We start from the raw sequence: 13,053 nt of genomic DNA on the forward strand, positions 1-13,053 counted from the left end.
AGCGTCTGGTGATGTCTATGCGTTCCAGACTTCAGGCTGTAATTGACTGCAAAGGATTTGCAACCAAGTATTAAAAAGTGAAAGTTTGGATGATTGTTAATCTGTCCCATTACTTTTGGTGCCTTAAAAAAAAGTGGGAGGCACATATACAAACTGTTGTAATTCCTACACTGGTCACCTGATTTGGATGTAAATGCCCTCAAATTAAAGCCGAAAGTCTGCAGTTAAAGCACATCTTGTTCATTTCATTTCAAATCCATTGTGATGGTGTATAGAGCCAAAAAGATTAGAATTGTGTCGATGTCCCAATATTTATGGACCTGACTAAGTATATGCAGTGGCGTTGCGTCCATAAAGGCGCACAGGCGCAGCCCCCTCTCTCCTGCCACCCCCCTCTAGCATCAATAGATAGATTCATGCATTGCATGAATCTATGGACACCGCTGCCACCCCCTATTCAGGTGCCTGGCCCCTTTTCGGGCACCGGGTGGTTTTGAAGCACCTGATTAGAGCCATAGACTCTAATAGGTGTCAAAAAAGGTGACCTGCGAGCGCCATGCTGGGAGCTTGCAGGTCACTCAGCTGTGTTAGAAAAGCGAATATTCGCTTTCCTAACTCTAAACCGCCTCTCCGCCAATCAGGTACTCGGATCTGTTACCCGTCACCTGATTGGCTGGAACGACAGGCGCTGTGATTAGATGCCAGGTGTCTAATCATAGCAGAGGACGGGAATAGAGGGTGGGAGAAGACATCGAGGAGCTGTCCCACCGAGACAGGTAAGTGCAGATGGCGGGCGGCACACTGGCATTTCATATGGCACAATGTCTGCGTTTGATGGGGCACAGTGGCTGCCTTTGATGGGCACAGTGGCTGCCTTTGATGGCACAGTGGCAGCAATTGATGGTACAGTGGCGGCAATTGATGGGGTTTTTTTCAGAATTTTTCAGTTTGTTTGCGCCCCCCCCCCAAAATATTGAGCACCAGCCGCCACTGAGTATATGTATTGGTGTACAACATGTTGCTTAGAGGTCTCCAGTAGTGCTGACTTATGCAGTTTATTGAACAGGCCAATTTCAATTTTGTCAAACTTTGGTCTCAGTATGTGTAGATCCTAGAATCAAAAGCTGAATTCAGAAATTCATTCTGACTACCCTCTCCCAACACAGGAAAAAGACATCAGAATCCGGAGTCCATCATCTTTTTTTCCATTCTGGATTTTATGACAGAGTAGACAACCTGCTGGAAAAAAATGTAACATGGTACTTGGAAACATACTTGCTTCAATATTTTTAGGCAAGTAAATACAAAAAAAAAAAAAAATCACATATGAATAGTTCAATTTATATTTCCAGCCAGCAGGTGGCACTCTAGGCCCCATTTCACTTGTACCTGTCTATTCATAGCCACTCGCTTGATAAAATCTGTCTGTTTTCTGATCTAAATGGCTCAAGTTGAAATTTATTCACATAGCTGAATGAATCAAAAGATCGACTCATTTCCCCTGTAAAGGAGTTTCAGTTAAGCCAGCCACAGTTAGAAAATCTTCATTTTCAAATGTCTGTTCAATTTCCTATTGGTCAATGGAGACAAATCAATTACAATTTTCAACTGTACTGATGAGAAAAATCAAAGGTGGAGGGTGGAAAATGTTTCTCATTTCTTATCTGATTCAACTAAATTTTAGTCGTAAATAATGTTCTAAGTTGGTTGATCATATACTCAGTTCAAACTGTCAAAGTTTAGAACAGGTTTTTTTTTTTTTTGTAAAGGATAAGTTGGCATTAATATAATAAACTGTCCTACTGTACCTCCAGAGTTTCATGATGGGCTGTTGCAATTCCCATTTTAAAGTTTGAATAGCATAAGTCTTCATTAGTGCTGGATTTGGTGACAGGTTCTGATCAAACAGAAAATATCAAACATAATTCACAATTTAGATCAGCTGACAGTCACTTAACTTGATTGTATTCAGCCAATCACAAGGTTACCCTATAGACCAGGGTTTCTCAACTAGGGTTCCTCCAGAGGCTGTTAGGGGTTCCGTGAGCAATGAGCAATATCTGGCATTTAGATAAGTTCCCTCTGACATAAATGATCTTTTTAGCTATCTGTAAGGGGTTCATTCTCAAGCTTGGGACAGGCCCAAAAGATATGTAGAATTGTTCCTCTGCCCTCCTGGCATCTCCAGCAGCGATCCGGGGATGAGGGAAAGAACTTTTCAGGTGTATTGTACCATCTAGTTAGGATTTTAAAAATAGTCTCCTGTATTCTTGTACAGATGGGAGGATTTAACAGTGAATCGGATGATATGTTGTCTGTGATGTAGGCTGAAGGAACGATTTAGGTCTTTCTCCCATGTATTAAGACATTGCAGTTGATGATTCTTGGGGACGCAATCAGCAGTTGGTAGCTGGCGGATAGGACATGCGACAGTGCCCTCTTCCGAGGAGTATGGTCAATGTCTATTAAATGAGGAAGTGAGACGCTTGGAAGTTACCAGATTTCATCAGGGTGCAAAAGGGGGTGTCCTGGTATCCTGGCGTAATAAGTGGGTTCCCCAGTATCAGAAAGAGTGGTGAATGCACAGACGTAAGAGAGGATCGGGTGAGGAGAGATGAGCAAATTTAGTGTAGTCTGGCTAATCAGGGGGTGATTTTTCATAGTATTTAGCAGTGAATGGTAACACCGGGGTGCCCTACCACGGGGTATGTCACACTGGGATTGTTCCAGTCGAGGCCATAATTTAGTAGCCCGATGGCAGTTCCAGTCGATAAGTCTGCTCAAGTGGATTGCTTGATAGTATATACGTATGTCTGGTACCGCTGTTCCTCCATATTGTTTGGGCAGTGATAGCTGTCGTTTATTTAGGCGTGGTCTTTTGTGTGCCCAAATCAAGTCAGAGAATAATGTCCTTATTTGCTTGAAGTAAGTAGAGGGAACATGTATCGGTAAGGCTTGTAAGAGGTATAGGAATTTGGTAAGAATACGCATCTTAAGAATGTTACATCTGCCAAACCAGGAATGTAGTCCAGTATGCCATTTGTCAAGTAGGTCCTGAACGCTTTTCTGCAAAGGAGGGAAGTTTAGGTCAAATATTTGTGATAATTTAGGGGGGGGGGGGGGGATGTACGTACCAACATATGCCTGTGCCGATTTTGTCCATTTCAATTTGAAACTCGCTTGAAGGCGTGAGAGAAGGGGTTGCAGCATCCCCACTCCCATCGCTTCGGATTTGGTGAAGTTAATCTTCAAGTTTGAGAGGATCCCATATCTCTTGAATTCATGAAGAAGGTTCAGAAGGGAGATTGAAGGGTTCGTAAGAGAACAGCATGTCATCTGCGCCAAAATTTTCTGCTGGGTGTTGCCAATCATTACTCCTGTGATGTCCGGGTTCAGGCGTATGGTACATAGGAACGGTTCTAGTGACAGGGGGAAAAGAAGAGGTGACAGGGGGCAGCCTTGATGGTAGTGGCTTCTTTCAACAGGTCCAGTGAGACCATGAAGCAATTGTGGTGTAACAGGGCTCTGACAGTAAAGATTGACTCCATGCGGAATCTTTTGTAGGTAATCAACCTGTTCAGGGGTTTTAAATTCAGAATCTAAATTGTGCCGAGGGTTTTTTCACCACAAATATGTGTGAATAGAATCCCCCTCCTTCCTCCCCTCTTGGTACTCTGCAAATTACATTCTGATTTTCTGGATCCCTTAGTGCTTCTAACAGAGCCTCGGCCTTTGCCGTTTCCTCCCACCGTGCCTGAAGGGTCATTGATTTTTTTCAGGGCTGTTCAGGAGGGCGGGGGGGAAATCACCCCTCCTCTGCCCTTGCCTCTTTGGCTCCAGGTTTTCTTTTTTCCCTTCTGGCTTTGGGCCCCCCTCTATGTTTTTGCGGACAAAACCCCTTTTTTGTTTGTGCTGGGGCTTTTCGCTTGAGTGGGAAGGATTTTTTTCTGGCTGCCATGCGGTCTAAGACTGTATCTAAACCTGGGCCAAAGAGAAGGTCTCCCGTCAACGGTATCCCACACAACTTGGCCTTGGAGGCGCTGTCACCAGGCCAAGTCTTCAGCCAAAGGGCTCTTCTGGCAGGGTTGGAAAGAGCCGCTGATCTGGCTGACATACGGACCGACTCTGCCGAGGTATCGGCTATTCCTCGCAGAATCGTAAGGAAAGATGATAGAATAGTCTCCTCGGTAGTACCTGCTTCAATGTGCTCTTGAATCTGGGAGAGCCAATGTTCTAAGTTACGGGCCACAACTGTAACAGCCATTTCTGGCTTTAAGTTACCTATTGTTGAGTCCCAAGTCTTATAAAGCACGGAGTCTATCCTTTTGCCCATGACATCTGCCAAGGCCCCCCATGTCCTCAAATGCCAGATCTGTATGCCTAGAGACCTGTGAGAAAGCGGCGTCTAGTTTGGGACTTTTGTGCCAAATAGACGCAGAATCCTCCAAAAATGGGAACCTTCTCTTTAGGGACCTAGAGAAAAAGGGTTTCCTTTTGGGATCCTACCACTCTGTTTCAACCAGTACTTCATGTACTGGGAAAACTTCTCTTCTGTTCCCCCAAGCCTTTGTACATTAGGTCATGAAGTGTCAGGGGTTTCTTGTCCGCCTGTATACCGAGGGTTGTGTAAATTGCCCCTAGGAGGTCCTCTACCTCGTCCAAGGACAGTTTATATCTAGAGGTTTTCTTGAACTCTCCGTTCTGCTCCTCTCTCTGATTCCTCCTGGGAGTCAGAGGTGCCGCTGTCCGGCTGCCTATGCTCCACCTCGGAAGGGTCTGAAACTTCCTCTGCCATAACTGTAGTAACAGGTTTGGCAGGTGCAGAGCCCTGAGCCTGTGGTGGGGTTGTATCCTGCGGAGTGGGATCAGTGGGAAGTTGATATTTTTCAAAAAGATTTAAAGTGATGAAAAGGTGGACGAGAGCTCCTTTACAGAGGCTGCCAATCCGGATTGTTGATCAGATTCCCTTTCCCTAACCAGGGAGTCTATGCAGCTTTTACATAAAACTTTTGTGCACGATTCCCCCAGAATGTCTCTACAGGAGGCACACTTCATTTTAGAGCTATGTGTTGATTTTGTCTTTTCTGTAGCTTTCTGAAATACATGTACCCAAAAAATGCAGAAAAAAATATTACCTTAAGCAGACAGTATACAACCCTGGAAGTGCACTAGACCCTCTTAACCTAAGGGGGCCTGAGCACCCCCCCCCCGACCACCCACAGGGGGTCTGCCCCCCCATAGATAGGAACCATACATGGAGGGGCAATCCTGGATAGATAGGACCCTTCCCCAGGGTGCTCTTACCTTAGGAAGGCTGGAGGTAGTGTCACTATGCGTCGTAGCATCCGGCTCTGACATGACTGCGGGTGGTTGCTTGCTACAGAGTCTCACGTTGTGTGCGCGTTCCCGGCTTCGCCTGGCCCCCTATCAGCTCCGTGACCCGGAAGTCGCGGTTTAAAGGGAAGCGTCCGCCCTCCGCCGGAAATGACGTCGTTCGGCCCGCTGGTTCCAAAACATGCGGCCTATACAGTGTACAGGGAGAGCAGACTGCCTTCTTGCTGCAGCCCCATGGACACGATAGGTGTCCCCTGCATCCTGCTGCCGGACTCGACAAGGAAGGGGTGGCTTCTGATGGCGGGTATGTACCACACCTTTTGCTCCCTGGAAGCCCCTGCTTCCCCCTAGGTTTTTCATGGCCACAATCTCCCCCTGGCAGGGGGAAGTGAGAATTTATGGGCTGGTGCAGTTTCCTAAGGAAGGGGAGGAGACTGTATCTCATAGTGGCTGTCCTGAAAGACGAAAAGGGAAAGTTCTGTGTCCATCTGAGGCAGCCTGTGAAGTGGCACCCTCACATAATAAAAATTACCCCCCCCCCCCCTTCTATACCCCACTGACAATGTGCAGTAGACAGGAACAACGAGGTACAGTATCTTGACATCCGATGAAAAAAAGCCACCAGAAATTGAATCCAGGACAAAACACTCCATCTTCTCATGATCTATATAATGCTGACGTCAGACTGTTACTCTTCTGCATTTTGTTGCCATCTGTCAGGTAAGCCAATATAGAAACATTACATGTGGTTCAAGTACTTGGCTAGGGGCTCACCCAAAGAGAGACCCCCACCCATCCCCAGTTGGGGATAGGAAAAAGACCTGAAGGCCACAGCTCCTCCCCACATTAGGGCAGGCCCCGATAACCTGCATCCTCTGGCTCTCTTTACATCTATAGCTAAAATAAATAAAAATAAAACTGTTGTTCTTTGCCAGTCTGCTGATTGGACAGTGAAAGAGCAGCAGACTGATCAACTAATCTCTCTGCTCACTCTGCCTGTAGTTCAGCTTTACCCTTTACTAGATCGGATTTATTCCCTTGGCACAGTATGTGCTGGCAACGTCTTCATTTCATTGAAGGCGATTTCCATAATAAAAAGCAAAAAAACTGGAAAAAATTGCCATTTACATCACAAACCTGAATATAACGGATTTAGATGTTATAACCTGTGCTATAAGTATTTCTATTTGAAATGTCATCCTCTTTTAAAAAGTTATAGAAAATGTTAAAGCGGGGGTTCACCCACACCGCCAAAAAAAAAAAAAATATTAAAAGCCAGCAGCTACAAATACTGCAGCTGCTGACTTTTAATACATGGCCACTTACCTGTCCCAGGGTCCAGCGATGTCGGCAGGGGATGCCGAGAACCCGCTCGGTTCTCGGCAGCTGCCGCCGCCATCCTAGGTGAGGGAATCAGGAAGTGAAACATTGTGGCTTCACTTCCCGGTTCCCTATTGCGCATGCGCGAGTCGCGCTGCGCGTCCCAAGTGGTCCCCGCTCTCTCCTGGGAGCTGTGTGTTCCCAGGAGACAGCGCGGTGGGGACGGGAAGAGGCGTAGACTCCCATGGGAGTATATGCCGGAAGTGGGTGCAAATACCTGTCTTAGACAGGTATCTGCACCCCCCTCCCCCCTGAAAGGTGCCAAATGTGACACCGGAGGGGGGGAGGGTTCCGAAAAGCGGAAGTTCCATTTTTGTGTGGAACTCCGCTTTAAGAATAATTTAGAAATTTGAAAAACTTACAAGTAGGTTCATTGGTTTCCACCTAAATGGACCAGGGCTACATGCCTGTGCCAGAGACAGCAATGCTGAGCACCTTCTAAAAATGCCGTTTGCATTACGGTGGCTTAAAGCCGATCTCTGGGCTAAAAATATTTCCCCCCCCCCCCCATGTACTGGGGCGGTGCCCGCACCACACTAGTGTCAGAAACCATGAAATCAGACCGAGACAGAAGTACAATTAAATTACACTTGTTTAATAAAAAAAGTAAAAAGAACAAACGTAGTTAAAACATTTCAGTAACCGGAGCGGATAGTCAGCCAAGCCAGAAGTCAGGGATCAAGGTAGTGGAACAGCAAGCAGGATCTGGAGCCAGAGGGGATGTCAGCAAAACCAGTCTTTAAACAGGAACGCAGGAGATAGTTTCTTGTGATGTGACCAAGGCAAAGGCAGAGCTCCTCTGGACTGGACAGTTTAAGTAGGTAGGACTGACGAGCAGGATCATCAACAGCTGAGTAACTGTGGAGCGAGATGGGAGCTGGCAATTAGACAGCTGAGCGGCCAGCTCAGAGAAGGAAGGGCTGAGCCCAGCCCTGACAACTAGTCAACTGCTCCTTTTGTGTAGGGGTGAGGAGAAAGCTTATACTCACCTGATCCTTCGTTCCACCAGAAAACTATGCTCCCCCATGGTCCGGCAGTGGACTGTTCTTGGTCTTTGGAGCCAACCCTGGGTTTGATGACATCTGGAACAGTCCACATCTCTCACTGGAGCGCCAGACTGTTCTTTGATGGGAGGATCGGAGTGTTAAGTAAATCTTCTTTCTCCTCTCCCCTGGACAAAAATAAGCACTTAACCCGTGCAGTGTGAGCACAGTCCCACTGCATGGGAAATCTTTTTTTTTTTTTTTTTTAATGCTCAAAGATGGGCTTTAAGTACTTTCTAGGTCACTGACATGTGACAATAATACAGAAAAATAAAATTCAAAGCAAAATCACAGCGCCTATGGCAGCTAGACAGATTGCATTTTCACAAGGTAAGCCAAGCAATGGAAGCCCCCATTAAAAGTCAGGCCTTGAGCTACAGTCCAGTGACATTTGCCTAGGTTGAGAGGATGTCATCAGTCTGCTGTAGGCAGAAGGAAGCATTCCCTCAGCCTCCTCTTCCCCAGTGATCAGACTGCCCCATTGTAACTTTGTAGTAAGCCGCAAAACGGATAGGCTGCAGTGCAACAGGGGCTGATCTGTGCCAGACATTTGTAAACACAATCAAGAACTCCACAGGCACCCAGATTGTACCATCTCTGAACCAGCATCTCAATCCAGATAAGAGATAATGCCTGGGTAAAGATCTATTATTCTAACCCCCAGAATGATACTGAAAGTCCCATAGAAAGAACACCAGCTGTCCCCACCCTGTTTCAAGTATAGAATAACTATAATTGTATAATAACTCTATAACACACCCCTCATGTATTTTAGTGTCATTCTGCTTTCTCTTCTATGTCCTCCAATCAGCAAGCTCCCATTGTTAGACTAATACTGTGTATAGCAACAGAGCCTATGGAGAAAGGGGGGGCAGATTTGAAGGGGGCAGGGTCACCCACATAACAGTGTCCTCTACCACCCTTCGCATCACCTCCCCCCCAATCCCTGCATTCTCAGCGCAATGCACCCCTAAACCCTGCATTCTGAGCACAACGCACCCCTAAACCCTGCATTCTGAGCACAACGCACCCCTGAACCCTGCATTCGGACCGCAACGCACTCCTGAACCCTGCATTCGGACCGCAACGCACTCCTGAACCCTGCATTCGGACCGCAACGCACTCCTGAACCCTGCATTCGGACCGCAACGCACTCCTGAACCCTGCATTCGGACCGCAACGCACTCCTGAACCCTGCATTCGGACCGCAACGCACTCCTGAACCCTGCATTCGGACCGCAACGCACTCCCGAACCCTGCATTCGGACCGCAACGCACTCCCGAACCCTGCATTCGGACCGCAATGCACTTCCGATCCCTGCATTCTGAGCACAGCCCACTCCATTTTGAGCGTAATGCACTGGTGAACCCTGCATTCTCTGCATAATGCACTCCTAAACCCTGCACTCTTGTAATACTTATTTTTGTTCTAAGTAAAAATATATTTTTTTTTTCTATAAAAGGGGCTTGGTCTTACTATCTTTTTTTTTTGGGGGGGGGGGGGGGAGACAACACTATGCCAGGTGATCTTTTACTTCATCAGTGTGTCTCTCGAAGGTTGCCTACCCCTGATCCACAGGTACAGTGCTGATCCACCCACTAGAAGACTTCTGCTGTGCAAGGGATTACATGAGGCCTACAGGAAATTCAGGTGTTAGACTGGCGGCATTTAAAATTACATTGAATATTTTTTAATCAATACAGAACTGCGTTATTTGGTGTTTGAAATTTTTTATTGATTTTCACCTTTAAAAACCCCTTCCCGCCGACCGTACGCATATATGCGTACTCGGCTTTCCGGGGTTATACCGGGATGATGCCCGCAGCTGCAGGCATCATCCCGGTACCGTTGTTTACAGCGGGCGATTGGCTACCCGTGTATAACAACTGATGCGGCTAAAAGCCGCTCGGCTGTTATACCGGAGGAGCGGGAGGGGACATCCCCCCCCTCCCGCCGCCTCCCGTCGCTGTTACCGGGCCTCCCGTGCGATCGGGAGGCCCGGTGTCCGTTCGGCTGCCTTCGGCGGCTGGGGGCGGACTGGAACGAAGCTGCGAGCGGCTTCGTTCCAGCCTTCTTGTTGTAAACGCGGAAGCGACGTCATGACGTCACTTCCCGTTTACTCGGCTGCCAATGGCGCCGAATTTAAAAAAGTACACAGTATTCAGAATCGCCGTTTTCGGCGATCTGAATACTTTGAAGTGTAAAGGAGGGATGGGGGGTCTTTTAGACCCCCCATCCCTCCATAAAGAGTACCTGTCACCACATATTACTGTCACAAGGGATGTTTACATTGCTTGTGACAGCAATAAAAGTAAAAAAAAAAAAATTTAAACACAATTTATAAAGTACAGCGAAGAAAACGCATACGGAAGTCGCGCCCGCATATGTAAACGGTGTTCAAACCACACATGTGAGATATCGCCGCGATCGTCAGAGCGAGAGCAATAATTCTAGCCCTAGACCTCCTCTGTAGCTCAAACCTGGTAACCGTAAGAAATTTTTAAAGCGTCGCCTATGGAAATTCAAAAGGTATCGTAGTTCGTCGCCATTCCACGAGTGCGTGCAATTATAAAGGGTGACATGTTTGGTATCTATTTACTCGGCGTAACATCATCTTTCACATTATACAAAAAAATTGGGGTAACTTTACTGTTTGGATTTTTTAAAATTCATGAAAGTGTCACTTTTCCAAAAATTTGCGTTTAAAACACCGCTGCACAAATACCGTGTGATAAAAAATATTGCAACAATCGCCATTTTATTCTCTAGATTCTCTGCTAAAAAATATATATATATAATGTTTGGGGGTTCTAAGTAATTTTCTAGCAAAAAATACGGATTTTAACTTGTAAACACCAAATTTCAAAAATAGGCTTAGTCATGAAAGGGTTAAATTACCAGTGTAGCTAGTGTAGACATATTCTTCTGTAGAGTACACCCAAGAACAAAAATGTAATATTTTGCAGTCTCTAGATGTGGAGCAAAAAAAAATTACATTGTTAAGATTAACATACAACTCTAAAGCTGACTATAGATGGATGGAAATTCAGCTGGTTCAGCAGGGACTGGCTGAATTTTGATCCTTCCATGGCTGTTCCCATTAGAGAGAAGTTGATCCAACGATTGGCTTAATGCCATTCAGTGTATTTTGACAGCGAAACAGTCCCTGCTGTCAGAATACAATAATGCAGCATGGAGTATTCCTTCATTCACCTTGAATGTGTGGATAGGGGAATCCGTTTTTTTTTTTAATGGCCAACTGGCTGCTCAAAAAAAACGAAAAATCCATCTGTGGCCAGAAAGACTGATGGAGGATGTATATTTATAACGCACCACAGTCAGCAATCACAATTCTCTTTTTTGTTTCCCCCTCCCTAGAACCATAATTTGACATTTGTTCTAAAACTTTCATACCATCAACAACAGAACCGAACACAACATTTTTTCCATCCAGCCACTCAGTCTTTGCCAGACTGAGCTGAAACTGGGAACCATTTGTGTTGGGGCCAGAATTGGCCATAGATAGGATGCCTGGTCTTTAGTGCTTTAAGGAAAGTTCTCATCTGGAAACAAATTTCCGTAAATAGATCTTCCATCAGTTCCATCGTGATGGGTGATGTCTCCACCCTGGCAACAAAAGCCTGGGATGATTTTGTAGAAGCGGGAACCTTTGTAGCCAAATCCTTTTTCTCCGGTGCACAACGCAAAAAAATTTTCTGCTGTCTTTGGACAAACATCACTTCTCAGCAGCATAATACGGCCAATGGGTACATCGCCAACAGTGATGTCAAAGAAAACCTGGGGATTGGTCATGGTGCAGGGTACCAGAATGGAATGAGGGCAGCGTGAATAGCGGTCACAATTCTTGTTGGCGAGAGAACTGAAAAGAGAGAAAATAAAAAAAAAAAAAGTGGAGAGACACTTAGATCAGCGGTGTCCAATATAAAAGAGGGCCCATGGCCAAATTTGTATCCACAAGTAGAGTGTTGCATCTAAATCAATTATTTCTTTTTTTCCCCCCAATTTCCCTTTTAAAAAACGTAATGCAATTGCATTCCTATTGTAATAAAACCTGGAAAAGACATGCACGCGTAGCCACCCTGCCTTAAGCACAGTTGACCCATTAAGTTTTGTAGTTGGCTGCATTCAGCAAAAGCCCGATTAATAGTCCTGTGTTCATTTTGCCTCCCCTAAGCCCAGTGCTATGGTTTGCTTCTGTCTGCTGTTGGGGACTGACACTGGCAATAGTGTAAGAAGATACAATAACATTAGGTTATGAATCCTTGGTCAAGCACTAGGAGGTGTCAGGAAATTTGAACGATTAATTAAGTCAGCGATATTGATTGTTTGTTAGATCGATGTATGACAAGTGCTCCAGGCCCCTCCTCTTGGGCAAGTGCCTCAATGAAAAGTCACTTTTCATTGGGGGCACCCGTGCATGCTTACTCCCGAGCCGCCTGTCTGCACCTATTGACACAGACTGGGCGACTCAAAGGATTTAGAACCACTTTAAGCCACTAAATCACGTATAGCAGCAGAATAGTATGACAGACATTTAAAATATATATTCCACAATAATATACCTCAACTCATACTGAGAAAATGATATGCCTAGTAATAGCTGAATTGGATCATTTGCTTTCCAGTCATAAGCGTGTGCCAAGAAATAGCCTAAACTAGCAGACGACCAGTCTACGCTGTCAGACCGCACCCCCCAAATTCTTCTGCAGCAGAATAAAGAGGCCAAGTCTATCTACAAGCAAGGTTACCAACCTTCGGTAAATTTACAGACAGTGCATCAATTTTAATCCATTGATGAGCTTTTCATAAATGGACAGCGGCTCTGATGACCATTCCCCCTCACATCATGATCTGCAGCCTTCCCCCTTACATCAGAGTTCCCCTTGCACTGTAAGGGGGAATCCTGCAGACTCTGATGTAAGGGGGAACTCAAACTGTTGGGTTATATTAACATATATACCATTTTGCATTTAAAATGACGATTTTATATACTTTTTTGTAGTGTCAGTAAATTTCACAATTTTCGTCAGTAGAAATATGTGTCGTTTGTAAATTTTGGGTTTCCTGTCAATAAATTTCACTTCGGGCGAGGTGGGTTGGCAACACTGCCGGCATCACCGACATCCGATCACGTCCCTGGATAATCCCCATCGTGAAACTTTGGAATATTAGTCAGTACCAGTGTGCAAAAGTGTACTGGATTTGGGAAAAATAAAATCACACCCAGCGGTGAGTGTCTTATGTGTGTGGATGACTGTATTATATAAAACAATT

At 45.6% G+C, this 13,053-nt stretch overlaps 1 pseudogene; it reads right to left on the minus strand.

Annotated features, from left to right (window-relative positions):
* Nucleotides 1-1,582: 1,582 nt before the first annotated feature.
* Nucleotides 1,583-11,571, minus strand: LOC141117484 (peptidyl-prolyl cis-trans isomerase A-like; annotated as a pseudogene).
* Nucleotides 11,572-13,053: the final 1,482 nt, after the last annotated feature.

Source organism: Aquarana catesbeiana, linkage group LG13 (genome assembly GCF_042186555.1).
Source record: "Aquarana catesbeiana isolate 2022-GZ linkage group LG13, ASM4218655v1, whole genome shotgun sequence".
NCBI lineage: Eukaryota > Metazoa > Chordata > Amphibia > Anura > Ranidae > Aquarana > Aquarana catesbeiana.